We start from the raw sequence: 13761 nt of genomic DNA, 5'->3' as shown, positions 1-13761 counted from the left end.
TATTATTTATCATTCTATCTGTAATTCTTTGAAGAGTCATCTCCCTCACTAGACCGTAAACTCCCAGAGGACTGGAATCCCTTCATTTCAGTCTACTGTGCTCTCCAAAGTGCTTAGTACAGTGCTCTGCACACAGTAGTATCAATCATATTTATTGAGCGCTTACTGTGTGCAGAACACTGTACTAAGCGCTAGTAATAATAGCAGTGTTTTTCATTCATTCATTCATACAATTCATTCATTCACTCACTCTATCATATTTATTAAGTGCTTACTGTGTGCTGAGCACTGTAGTAAGTGCTTAGGAAAGTACAATACAGCAATAAAGAGTGACAATCCCTGCCCACAATAAGCACACAGTCTGGGGGGGAGACCACCAGCAATACAAATAAACAGACATCAATATAAATAAATAAAATTACATATCTATACATAAGTGCTGTGGGCTGGAGGGGGGAAAGAGCAAAGGGAGCAAGTCAGGGTGACACAGAAAGGAGTGGGAAATGAGGAAAAGTGGGGCTTAGTCTGGGAAGGCATCTTGGAGGAAATGTGCCTTCAGTAAAGCTTTGAAGGCAGGGCGAGTAATTGTAAGACTGTTTGAGGAGGGAGGGCATTCCAAACCAGAGGTAGGATGTGGGCCAGGAGTCGACGGCGAGACAGGCGAGATCCAGGCACATTGAGGTTAGCACCAGAAGAGCGAAGTGTGTGGGCTGGGTTGTAGAAGGAGAGAAGTGAGGTGAGGTAGGAGGGGGCAAGGTGATGGAGGGCTTTAAAGCCAAAAGCCAAAATTTTTAAATGCTTACTGTGTGCATAGCACTATACTGGGAAAGAATATACACGTGGGAATTAAACACCATCCCTGTCCTTCGAGAGACTCAACTCTAATAATAATAATGGTATTTATTAAGTGCTTACTATGTGCCAAGCACTGTTCTAAGCACTAGGGTAAATACAAAGTAATCAGGTTGTCCCACGTGGGGCTCACTGCCTTAATCCCCATTTTACAAATGAGGTAACTGAGGCACAGAGAAGTTAAGTGCCTTGCCCAAAGTCACACAGCTGACAAGTGGCAGAGCCAGGATTAGAACCCACAACCTCTGGCTCCCAAGCCCGGGCTCTTTCCACTAAGCCGCACTGCTTCTCTAAGTATAAAAGCCGGGGAGAGGGTACTGGTGACAGACACATAAGGAGAAATGCTTGGTCCATTGCTCTCTATCCAGTAAGTGCTCAATAAATACAATCGATTGATTGATTAAGAAATGAAACAATGAGTACACGAAAAGCAACATAAGACAAGGACAAATACAATAGGCACTCAATAAATACTATTGATGAGGAGGATAGTAAATGCTATTTCTATTTGGGAAGAGTGAAAAAGAGCACAGGAACTTGGAGTTCAAAGATGATACTATGCAGGGTGAGATTTTTATTTGTATTTTTTTCCATGTGGCCTACAAGGTTATTGGGAAGATTGCCCTTTACCTCACTGTTGCTTTTATAACCACAGTTCCTAGTGCTGTTTTCTTTTAATCCTTTTAGGTTCCAATCTTCTCACTCAGGTACTGCTGTCATCTGACTGTCCACTGCTCTTTCACATCACTTAGGATGTGGTAAAGCTTCTTTGTCTCTTTAAAGTGTTTCTTCTACCCACCCTTTCTTTGCTTCACCACTTCAGCTCACCATGGAACAGCCATTTGGGTGTCCTACTACTCACTACAATACTACATGTGAATACTCCTCATATGTCCTGTCCAGTGAAGGTTGAGGAGTCAAGCATTGCTTTAATCCTGGAGAGTAATAATAATAATAATTATGTTCTTTGTTAAGTGCTTATTATGTATCAAGCACTGTTCTAAGCACTGGGGTAGATGCAAAGTAATCAGGTTGTACCACGTGGGGCTCATGCTCTTAATCCCCATTCTACAGATGAAGTAACTGAGGCACAGAGAAGTTAAGTGGCTTGCCCAACGTCACATAGCAGCCAGCAGCAGAGCTGGGATTAGAACCCTTATCCTCTGTCTCCCAATCAATCAATCAATCGTATTTATTGAGCACTTACTGTGTGCAGAGCACTGTACTAAGCGCTTGGGAAGTACAAGTTGGCAACATATAGAGACAGTCCCTACCCAACAGTGGGCTCACAGTCTAAAAGGGGGAGACAGAGAACAAAACCAAACATACTAACAAAATAAAATAAATAGAATAGATATGTACAAGTAAAATAAATAAATAAATAAATAGAGTAATAAATATGTACAAACATATATACACATATACAGGTGCTGTGGGGAAGGGAAGGAGGTAAGATGGGGGGATGGAGAGGGGGATGAGGGGAAGAGGAAGGAAGGGGCTCAGTCTGGGAAGGCCTCCTGGAGGAGGTGAGCTCTCAGTAGGGCCTTGAAGGGAGGAAGAGAGCTAGCTTGGCGGATGGGCAGAGGGAGGGCATTCCAGGCCCGGGGGATGATGTGGGCCGGGGGTTGATGGCGGGACAGGTGAGAACGAGGCACGGTGAGGAGATTAGTGGCAGAGGAGTGGAGGGTGCTGGGTAGGCTTTAGAAGGAGAGAAGGGAGGTGAGGTAGGAGGGGGCGAGGTGATGGAGAGCCTTGAAGCCCAGGGTGAGGAGTTTCTGCCTGATGTGCAGATTGATTGGTAGCCATTGGAGATTTTTGAGGAGGGGAGTAACATGCCCAGAGCATTTCTGGACAAAGACAATCCGGGCAGCAGCATGAAGTATGGATTGAAGTGGGGAGAGACACGAGGATGGGAGATCAGAGAGAAGGCTGATGCAGTAGTCCAGACAGGATAGGATGAGAGCTTGAACGAGCAGGGTAGCAGTTTGGATGGAGAGGAAAGGGCGGATCTTGGCAATGTTGCGGAGCTGAGACCAGTAGGTTTTGGTGACGGCTTGTATGTGAGGGGTGAATGAGAGAGCGGAGTCGAGGATGACACCAAGTTTGCGGGCTTGTGAGATGGGAAGGATGGTAGTGCTGTCAACAGTGATGGGAAAGTCAGGGAGAGGGCAGGGTTTGGGAGGGAAGACAAGGAGTTCAGTCTTGGACATGTTGAGTTTTAGGTGGCGGGCAGACATCCAGATGGAGATGTCCTGAAGAAAGGAGGAGATGTGAGCCTGGAGGGAGGGGGAGAGAGCAGGGGCAGAGATGTAGATTACTGTCCCAAGCCTGTGCTCTTTCCACTAAGCCATACTGCTTCACTTAACCACTGTATTGAGTGCTGAGATGGATACAAGCAAATCAGATGGGACACAGTCCCTGTCCCTTGTGGCATTCACAATCTCAATCCCCATTTTACAGGTGAGGTAACTGAGGCATAGAGAAGTGAGGTGACGCGCAAGGTCGCACAGGAGAGAATTGACAGAGCTGGGATCAGAACCCGTGACCTTCTAACTCCCAGGCCTGTGCTCTTTCTATGTTCCAGGATCTCATGGTCTCTGACTGATACTGTCTTGCCACTTGATGTTAAATATTGCACCACAAAGGTTACATGGAGTTGGACACTGCAACTGGCTCACACATCTTCAGTTTGGTCTATACCTTGATACCCCGTTGGTGTCACATTCTGCCTTTGATTCTCCACCTTCTTGATTCACTTTTCTACTTCCTATGTCATATTGCCCTCAAGGATGTAATTTTTCTTAGTGTCCCTGACGTGGCTCCTTGGTTACATGTCGGGTTGTCCAGGTGTGGGCTGTGAGCCTGTTGTTGGGTAGGGACCATCTCTATATGTTGCCAACTTGTACTTCCCAAGCGCTTAGTACAGTGCTCTGCACACAGTAAGCGCTCAATAAATACAACTGAATGAATGAATGAATGGGATAACACCCTGGCCTTCTCCAGATTAATTGTCAGTCCATGGCTTTAGCCGGTTCTGTAAGAAAACTCATAGTATTACCTGTATGTTTTCATGTCGGTGGGCTTCTATCACTTCTATCAGGGAGGTAGCATGGCCCAGCAGAAAGAACATAGGACTGGGTGGCAGGAGACCTGAGTTCAAATCCAACCTCTGCAAATCACTCAATCAATCAATTATATTTATTGAGTGAGTACTGTGTGTAGTGCACTGAACTAAACAGTTGGGAGAGGTCAATAGTTGGTAGACATGTTCCCTGCCCACAAGGAGTTTGCAGTCTAGAGGGGGAGTCAGACAATAAAATAAATTACAGATATTTACATAGTTCTGTGGAGCTGAGGGTGGGGTGAATAAAGGGTACAAATCCAAATGAAGGCTTCAAGGCTCTCCATCACCTCGCCCCCTCCTACCTCACCTCCCTTCTCTCCTTCTACAGCCCAGCCCGCACCCTCCGCTCCTCTGCCGCTAATCTCCTCACTGTGCCTCGTTCTCACCTGTCCCACCATTGACCCCCGGCCCACATCATCCCCCTGACCTGGAATACCCTCCCTCCCAACATCCGCCAAGCTAGCTCTCTTCCTCCCTTCAAGGCCCTACTGAGAGCTCACCTCCTCCAGTAGGCCTTCCCAGAATGAGCCCCCTCCTTCTTCTCCCTCCATCCCCCTCTCCATCCCCCCCACCTTACCTCCTTCCCTTCCCCACAGCACCTGTATATATGTATATATGTTTGTACGTATTTATTACTCTATTTATTTTACTTGTACATATTCTATTTATTTTATTTTGTTAATATGTTTTGTTCTCTGTCTCCCCCTTCTAGACTGTAAGCCCACTGTTGGGTAGGGACCGTCTCTATATGTTGCCAACTTGTACTTACCAATCGCTTAGTACAGTGCTCTGCACACAGTAAGCGCTCAATAAATATGATTGAATGAATGAATAAAATGAAAGGGGGATAAAAAAGGAGAGGGAGAAGGGAAATGAGAGCTTAATTGGGGAAGGCCTCTTGGAGGAGATATGATTTTAATAAGGCTTTAATGTCGGGCGAGGAAGTTACAGGCCAGAGGCGAGTTGAGGACAAGCGGTCGGTGTCGAGATAGATGAGATCAAGGTACAGTATGTAGGTTGGCATTAGAGGAGTGAAGTGATTGTGTCAGGTTGGGAGAGTGTTGGGTGTCTGATCTAATTATCCTGTATCTACCACAGTTCTAGGCCTAATGTAAGCATTTAATAAATGCCATCGTTACTGGCTTATCAGTGTATGAGAGATCTCGGAGCAATTCTAGGATATTTGCTGTTGCTCTCAGCCTGCTGAGTTGAGAGAGTCTCCTAGAGGTCAGAGTCATAGCCTGTTACCAAATTCTAGATCTCTTCTTACATCTTTGAGAATGAATGCATGGAAGAGTTGCTATTCAATTTAAGTAGGGGAATTAGGGGACCATTTTTTTTAGGGGCATAAATAAATTACCAAGATACCACTAGATCTTTATGGTTTTCCATCAATGAGATGTGTGAATAGTTTATAATCAGCTGGGGATCCCCAAGCTGAAATTCTCTGTACTCAACTTCAAAGTGCCATTAAGGATGAAGAAAGCTGGAATAATTAAGGCTAAGTTCCTAACATCTACAGTTTCTGTTGGCACAAGATTGATAGGTAGTCATTATTGAACTTCACGTGCAATTTCAAGCATAAAAAGTGTATCCAAAATCATTAATTGTAGGTATTAAACAGTTTGTTAGCCAGCTGAGGCCCATTTTAAGGGTGAAACAGTTGAATTCCTTCCACAATTTAAGAATTTTCAGGCTTATTTTTTGCATGTGAGAAATCATTTGCATGGTTAATTAGAGGTACACAAAATGTGCTGCCAAAATGTGGGCCAGATGGAAATGTTCAATCTCAATGTCAAGTTAATTTTCCCTATCTATATGTTATGAATCATGATTTTCCCTCTCCAGGGGAAAGTATATGTCTATGCCACGACAGGTAGATTCCTATATCTGCCTGTATGCATATGTGTGGATTACATTAGTAATCCCTGGATAGGGGAAATCATGATTCAACCATATCAAGAAGAGTAAATGGGCATTAAGATTGACACTGGCACAGAATTCTCGACCACAAGCTGCTGTTTGTTTTTCATGACACCAGGCACAGTTTGCACTCTTGCTTCTTTGTCTCTTGAAATCGAAGATTTTTTTGTTTCTTTTTTACTTTTTTAATGGCATTTGTTTAGCTCATACTATGTGTCAAGCACTGCTCTAAGCACTGGGTAGATACAAGATAATCAGGATGGACATTAATCCGGTCCCACATGGGCCTTATAGTTTAAGTCAGAGAAAGATCGGGTATTAAATCCCCATTTTACAGATAAGGTAACTCAGACACAGTGAATTGAAGTTGCTTGTCCAAGGTCACATGGAAGACAATAATAATAATAACAATAATAATAATGATTATGGTATTTGTTAAGTGTTTGTTAAATTCCTTCTAGACTGTGAGCCCGTTTTTGGGTAGGGACCATCTCTATATATTGCCAACTTGGACTTCCCAAGCACTTAGTACAGTGCTTTGCACACAGTAAGCACTCAATACAATTGAATGAGTGAATGAATGAAGTGTTTACTGTGTGCCAAGCACCGTTCTAAATGTTGATGTAGAGACCAGGTAATCAGGTTGTCCCACATGGGGCTCACAGTATTAATCCCCATTTTACAGATGAGGTAACTGAGGCACAGAGAAGTTAAGTGGCTTACCCAAGGTAACACAGCTGGCAAGTTGTGGAGTCAAAATTGGAACCCAAGTCTTCTGACTCCCAGTCCCATGTCCTTTCCAATAGGCCATGCTGCTTCTTGCAGTCTATGTTTTGCATTTCTAGGGGTATATATTTGCCCTGTCGGAGTCAATATTTCTTTCTCACTCATCAGAAACTAAGTCAGAATCCTGTTCAAAGTAATATTCTGCAAGCACCTGTGTGGTCAGGGAGCTGGTTGACACAGTTGGTACCTGATTCTTTCCCTTCTAGACCTCTGCGTTTGCTTTCCAGAGAACATCCGACATGAACGTGAATTGGGTGTTCATCGAACCTTGGAATATTGATGTGGAAACACAACATACTGTGGCAAGGCCAGTGTTTCTCAAGAGGGACCTGGAATAAGAATGAGAAGGATTTGGGAGATCTGAATATGGATGCACTGGCAGCTCTGTGAGCAGAAGCCAGAAGATGCATTCTCTCTGCTCACAGAATATGAGTATCTTTGGCTACTGAGCCAGCCTTGGCTACCTCCCTACCACATTTCAAGGGTAACTGGCAGTGACTCTTTGGCTGCTAAATGGAGGCCTCAAAAATGCATGAGCACAAAGCAAAGATAGTTCCCCCCAAAATGTGGTTCTTGGTTATAAAGAGTGATAAAATGGGCAGCAATTGATCACCCTCTCTGCCCTCACTGGAGAGTCAGGACTTAGATTTGGGGGATTATTGCATTTGATGCTAATTTTGGAAATGACTGTGGTTTCACGGATGAGGTGAAGATAGCCTTGAGTGGTGACTGAGAACCAGCAGCAATCATAAAGTGGGATAGGGTGATTGATTGTAGACAGAGGCAAAATCCCCTAAGGAACAACGTGGCCAAGGGTTAAGAGCCTGGGCCTGGGAGTCAGAGGACCTGGCTCCACTGGTTGTCTGTGTGACCTTGGGCAAGTCTCTTCGCTTCTCTGTGCCTCACTTCTCTCATCTGCAAAATGGGGGTTAAGACTGAGAGCCCAATGTGGGATAGGGACTGTGTCCAACCTGATTATCTTGTATCTACCCCAAGTATTCAGTACAGTACCTGGCACATAGTAAGCACTTGTGAAATACCACAGTTATTAAAGGATCTTAAGTTGCCATTGACCTGATGAAAATGTTTGTATTCTGAATCAATCATCATCATCATCATCATCAATCGTATTTATTGAGCGCTTACTGTGTGCAGAGCACTGTGCTAAGCGCTTGGGAAGTACAAGTTGGCAGCATATAGAGACAGTCCCTACCCAACAGTGGGCTCACAGTCTAAAATACCAATCAATGGTATTTCTCGAGTGCTGTGCGCAGAGCACTGTACTAAGCATTTGGAAAAACACAATATGACAGAATTAAACACTGTCCCTGGCCCTCAAAGAGTTCTCAATCTAAGAGTGAAAGGAGGGAGAGGGGATTGGAGAAAGACATTTAAGGAGAAATGAAACAATAAAATGCTACAACAATATAGGAGACAAAGACAAACACACAAAGCAAAGGAAACAGGGCAGTAGGGAGCTGTAAATCGAGGAGCTGAATTTCAGGTGCTTTGTGGCTTACAGTCCAGTGAGCTCTACAGATGCTGAGGTTCTGTTCTCTTTCCTGCCGGTGTGGTGAAAAACAGGATGGGATGGAGTCTGGTGTGTCAGGCAGGGATCCTGAGGGCTGACCTGCAGCTAAAGCACTTGGGAGAGTTCACTCAGCGTGGCTCAGTGGAAAGAGCTCGGGCTTGGGAGTCAGAGGTCATGGGTTCTAATTCCGACTCCGCCACTTGTCAGCTGTGTGACTTTGGGCAAGTCACTTCACTTCTCTGTGCCTCAGTTCCCTCATCTGTAAAATGGGGATTAAGATTGTGAGCCCCACGTGGGACAACCTCATAACCTTGTAGCCCCCTCATAACCTTGTATCCCCCCCAGCGCTTAGAACAGTGCTTTGCACATAGTAAGTGCTTAACAAATACCATCATTATTATTAAACTATAATAATAGAACAGACACATTCCCTGTCCTTAACCTCACTCTCAGTCCCACAATACTTGTGTCCATACCCATAATTTATTTTAATGTCTGTCTCCACCTCTAGACCATAAGCTCCTTGTGGGCAGGGAATGTGTCTACCACCTCTGTTATATTGTACTTTCCCAAGCACTTTGTACAGTGCTCTGAACACAGTAAGTGATCAATAAATAGCATTGATTGACTGATCGTTTGATAATGCAGAGGTGTATGGGCAATCTTTAGAGATTCTTGAGGAGTGGGGAGATATGGAGATATGATAGCTTTCAGAAAAATGTTCTGGGCAGCAGAGTGCTGTATGGACTGGAAAGGGGAGAGCTCAGAAGCAGAGAGGTCAGCAAGGAGGCTGAATCAGTATTCCAGGTGGGATATGATGAGTGGTGGGATTAGTATGGTAGCAGTTTGGATGGAGAGGAAAAGGTGGATTCTACAGTTGTTGGGAAGGTAGGATCAACAGGATTTCATAATAGATTGAATGTATGGGTTGAGTGAGAGAGATGAGTTGAGGGTAATGCCAAGGTTATGGGCTTGTGAGACAGGAAGGATGGTGGTGCTGTCTACAGTGATCAGAAAGTTGAGGGAGGACAGGGTTTGGGTGGGAAAATGAGGAGTTCTGTTTTGGACATGATAAATTTGAGATGTCAGTGGGATGTCATAATTGAGATTACCTGAGTGCAAGAGGAAATGGGAAACTGCAGGGAAAAAGAGAGTTCAGGGCTGGAGAGGTAGGTTTGGGAATCACCCACACAGAGATGGTGGTTGAAGCCATGAGAGTGAATGGGTTCTCCAAGGAAGTGGGTGTAGATGGAGAATAGAAGGGACCCCGGAACTGAGCCTTGAGAAGCTCCCACAGTTAGAGCATGGGAGGCAGAGGAGAACCCTGTCTACAGAAAAGGCCTGGGAATCAGAGAGTCTGGGTTCTAATCCTGGCTCTGCCACTCTCCTGCTGTGTGACCCTGGGCAAGTCACCTAACTCCTCTGGGCCTCAGTTTCTTCATCTGTCAAATGGGAATTAAATACCTGTTCTCCACGCTATTTCTACTGTAAGCCTCATGTGGGAAAGGGACTGTGTCTAATCTGTATTATACCCTTCTCCAGTGCTTAGTACAGTGTTCGGCACATAGTAAGCACATAGCAAATAACACAGTTAGCACTGTTGTTCAGGCTTCATTGCCCCCCTTTCTAATTTTCCCTGAGAAGAGCTACTTCATCAAGTGAACAATGGAAGGTGAGAGTTTGCACTGAGCCATCCACACTTTCTCACCTGGTCCCTAGTGGCCAGCAACATGCTCTGAGACATGGCTAATGGGGAGAAAGGATGTAACCTGTGGTCACAAAGCAGAACATCACTGAGACCTCAATCAATCAATCGATCCGTGGTATTTGTTGAGCGCCTACGCTGTGCAGAACACAGTACTAAGCACTTGGGTGAGTACAATACGACAGAATTAGCAGTCACACTCCCTGCCCATAAAGAGCTTACAGTCTAGAGGGGGAGACAGACACTAATATGGATAAATAATCTATAATATATAATTAAAAATATGTATTTAAGTGCTGTGGTGTTGCGGGCAGGGAGACTAGCCATGGACACATCTCTCCTAGAACACCCCACTTCCACCCACAATCGTTCTGGTAGTGTATACATAGAGTTATCTTGGTAAAAATTCATAAGTGGTTTACCATTGCCTCTTTCCATGCAGTAAACTTGAGTCTCCACCCTCGACTCTCTCCCATGTCACTGCTGCTCAAGGTGTGGCCTTAATAATGCTTTGAAGGTGGAAAGAGTGGTGGTCTGGCATAAATGGAAGGGAAAGGAAAGCCAGGCTAGAGGTAGGAGGACTCTCTCCATCGGCGAGTCAGATACGCAGAGTGACTTAGTGAGGACTGAGGGAGCCCACTGTACCGCCATGATTAATCCCATTGAAATGAAAAGAATGACGTTTTAATAAGACACTTTGAGATCTGACAATTTTTCAGAAATCTGATTCACTTGAACGCCTTTCAGCAACTTTTCGTGTTAATTTGGTTTTTGCTCTGGGTACTATAACTGTGAGGCTTCAATACCTGACACCTGAGCAGCCAGCCATCTGCTACAATTTCAAGTTTCTAGCCAAACCTATTCCATAGTCATTTGATTAATTTGGCTCTTGAATTGCTGCATAAAATATCATTTTATTGTTTTTACTGACACTTCCCCCTAATTTACACCTTCAAATTTCAGTCTAGGCATCTACAAAGATCGACGTTTTTCTCTCTGAAAATGGATTTTTTTTTTCCATTTAGATACAACTGTTTCCCCTCAATAGCCTAGAAAATATCTTAGCATTTTCCCTTCTGGTGTTGGAAAATCTTTTTCCTCCTCCTCGTTGGCAAAATGCTCATGAGAAATGTTTTAGCTCGTGAGGGATGTTACATGGCTCTTTTTGAACCCGGCTAATGGTTCCTTTTCACCATTTTCCTACCCCTCTTTCTGAGTCATTAGTTGACGTATACATTTTTCACCAGAATTTGACAAGTCCCCCGCAGTAAAGAAGAGAATTGAATTTTTCAATACAAACGGTCACCCCAAAGACAATTTGGAGTTCAAGCTTGGTTCCTTCTCCTTTCTTTCATTCAATCGTATTTATTGAGTGCTTACTGTGTGCAGAGCACTGTACTAAGTGCTTGGGAAGTACAAGTTGGCAACATATAGAGACGGACCCTACCCAACAATGGGCTCACAGTCTAGAAGGGGGAGACAGACAATTAAACAAAACATGAACTTCTCCTGAAGTTCATACAGTAGTGATCAATCAATTAATCAATCCATTGTACTTATTTAGTATTCACTGTGTGCAGAGCACTGTACTAAGAGCTTGGGAGAGTCCAGTCTAACAGAGTAGGTAGACATGTTCCCTGCCCATAAGGAGTTTATAATCTAGAGGGGGAGACGGACATTAAAATAAATTCCAGATATGTATAGAATTCATTCATTCGTTCATTCAATTGTATTTATTGAGCACTTACTGTGTGCAAGCACTGTACTAAGCTCTTGGGAAGGGTAGAGTGAATAAAGGGTACAAATCCACATACAAGTGTGATGCAGAAGGGAGAAATGAGGTCTTAGTTGGGGCAGGTCTCTTGAACCAGATTGTCCTTTCATGGTATTTGTTAAACACTTACCATGTGCCAAGCACTGTATTAAACACTGGGGTAGATACAAGAAAATTGGGTTGGACATAGTCTGTTGGACACTGTCCACAGGTGTGATTTTAACAAGTCTTTGAAGGTAGGAAGAGCAGTGGTTTGTTGGATCTGAAAGGGGAGGGAGTTCCAGACCAAAGGCAGGACATGGTTGAGGTGTTGGTAGTGAGATAGTTGAGATGGTGGTATGGATAGTAGATTGGCATTAAAGGAGTGAAGTGAGTGTGCTGTGTTGTTGTAAGAAATCAGCAAGGTCAATTAGGCAGGGGCAAGCTGACTGAGTGCTATAAAGACAATACAAAAGAGTTGCTGTTTGATGTGGAGGTGGATGTGCAATCACTGGAGGTTCCTGAGGAGTGGGGAAACATGGACTGAATTTTATTTTAGAGAAATGATTGAGGCAGCCGAGTGAGGTATGTCCTGGAATTGGGAGAGACAGAAGGCAGCTGGCCCAGGTCATCGAACTTTAGAACCATTGGCTTGCCTGGAAACCTAGATTTCACTCTCGAACTGTTGCGGTTCAGAAGTGGCCAATTCTTCAATTTCCCTCTCCCTGCAGCCTGGCCTGAATTCACAATGGAAAACATGGAACAGGTGTGGCTGCCTGACACCCTGGTAACAAGACTGGGCTTTTTACATATCAACAGCTGCCTGACTTCACATCAACCTAGCCCTGCTTACTTTTAAACAGTCCTCTCTTCACTCTCAAGGACCCCAGGTACCACGTTCAAGTCTGCATTTAATCACAGAAACACTGGATTAAGCAGTTATTGCTGTTGACAACCTCACCTATAACCCTTAACTTTCTCTGACCCCACCATGGCCCCTCAATTCATTGAGTTACTCATTCAATCACATTCACTGAGCACTTACTATGTGCAGAGCACTCTACTAAGTGCTTGGAGAGTACACTATAAAAGTAAACAGACACTTTCCCTGCCCACAACGAGTTTACAGTCTAGAGGGGGAGGCAGATATTAATATGAATAAATAAATTACAGATATGAACATAAGTGCTGTGGGACTGGGACAGGGATGAATAAAGGGAGACAGTCAGGGTGATGCGGAATACAGTGGGGGAAGAGGAAAGGAGGGCATAGTCAGGGAAGGCTTCTTGGAGGAGATGTGCCTTCAATAAGGATTTGAAGGGGGAGAGAGTACTTGTGGGATTTGAGGAGGGAGGGTGGTCCAGGCTCAAGGCAGGATGTGGGTGAGAGGTTGGTGGTGAGATAGAGGAGATTGAGATACAGTGAAAAGATTAGCATTAGAGGAGCAAAGTGTGTGTGGGCTGGGTTGTAGTAAGAGAGTAGAGAGGGGAGGTAGGAGGGGCCAAGGTGATTGAGAGTTTTAAGGACCGTTGTGAGGAGTTTTTGTTTGAGGCTGAGGTGAATGGGCAAACATTGGAGGTTCCCGAGGAGTTGGGAAACACAGCCTGAATGTTTTTGTAGAAAAATCATCCGGATAGCAAAGTGAAGATAGACTGGAGTGGGGGAGAGACAGGAGGCAGGGAGATTGGCAAGGAGGCTGATACAGTGATCAAGGCAGGATAGGTTAAGTGATTGGATTAATGTGGTAGCGGTTTGGTTGGAAAGGAAAGGGCAGACTTTTAGTGATGTTGTGAAGGTGGAACTCACAGGATTTAGTGTTAGATTGAATGTGACGGTTGAATGAGAGAGAGGAGTCATGGACAATGCCAAGGTTACGGGCTTGTGAGGTAGGGAGGATGGTGGTGCTGTCTACAGTGATGGGAAAGTTAGGTGGAGGACAGGATTTGGGTGGAAAAATAAATAGTTGTATTTTGGACATGTTAAGTTTGAGATGTCAGTAGGACATCCAAGTAGAATTGTCTAGAAGGCAGGAGGAAATGCGTGACTGGAGAGAGGGAAAGAGATCAGGGATGGAGATGTAGATTTGG

The sequence above is a fragment of the Tachyglossus aculeatus genome, chromosome X1, assembly GCF_015852505.1.
Source record: "Tachyglossus aculeatus isolate mTacAcu1 chromosome X1, mTacAcu1.pri, whole genome shotgun sequence".
In the NCBI taxonomy this organism is placed as follows: domain Eukaryota; kingdom Metazoa; phylum Chordata; class Mammalia; order Monotremata; family Tachyglossidae; genus Tachyglossus; species Tachyglossus aculeatus.
The sequence above is the reverse complement of the archived record's forward strand: the minus strand, read 5'-3'. Positions refer to the sequence as shown.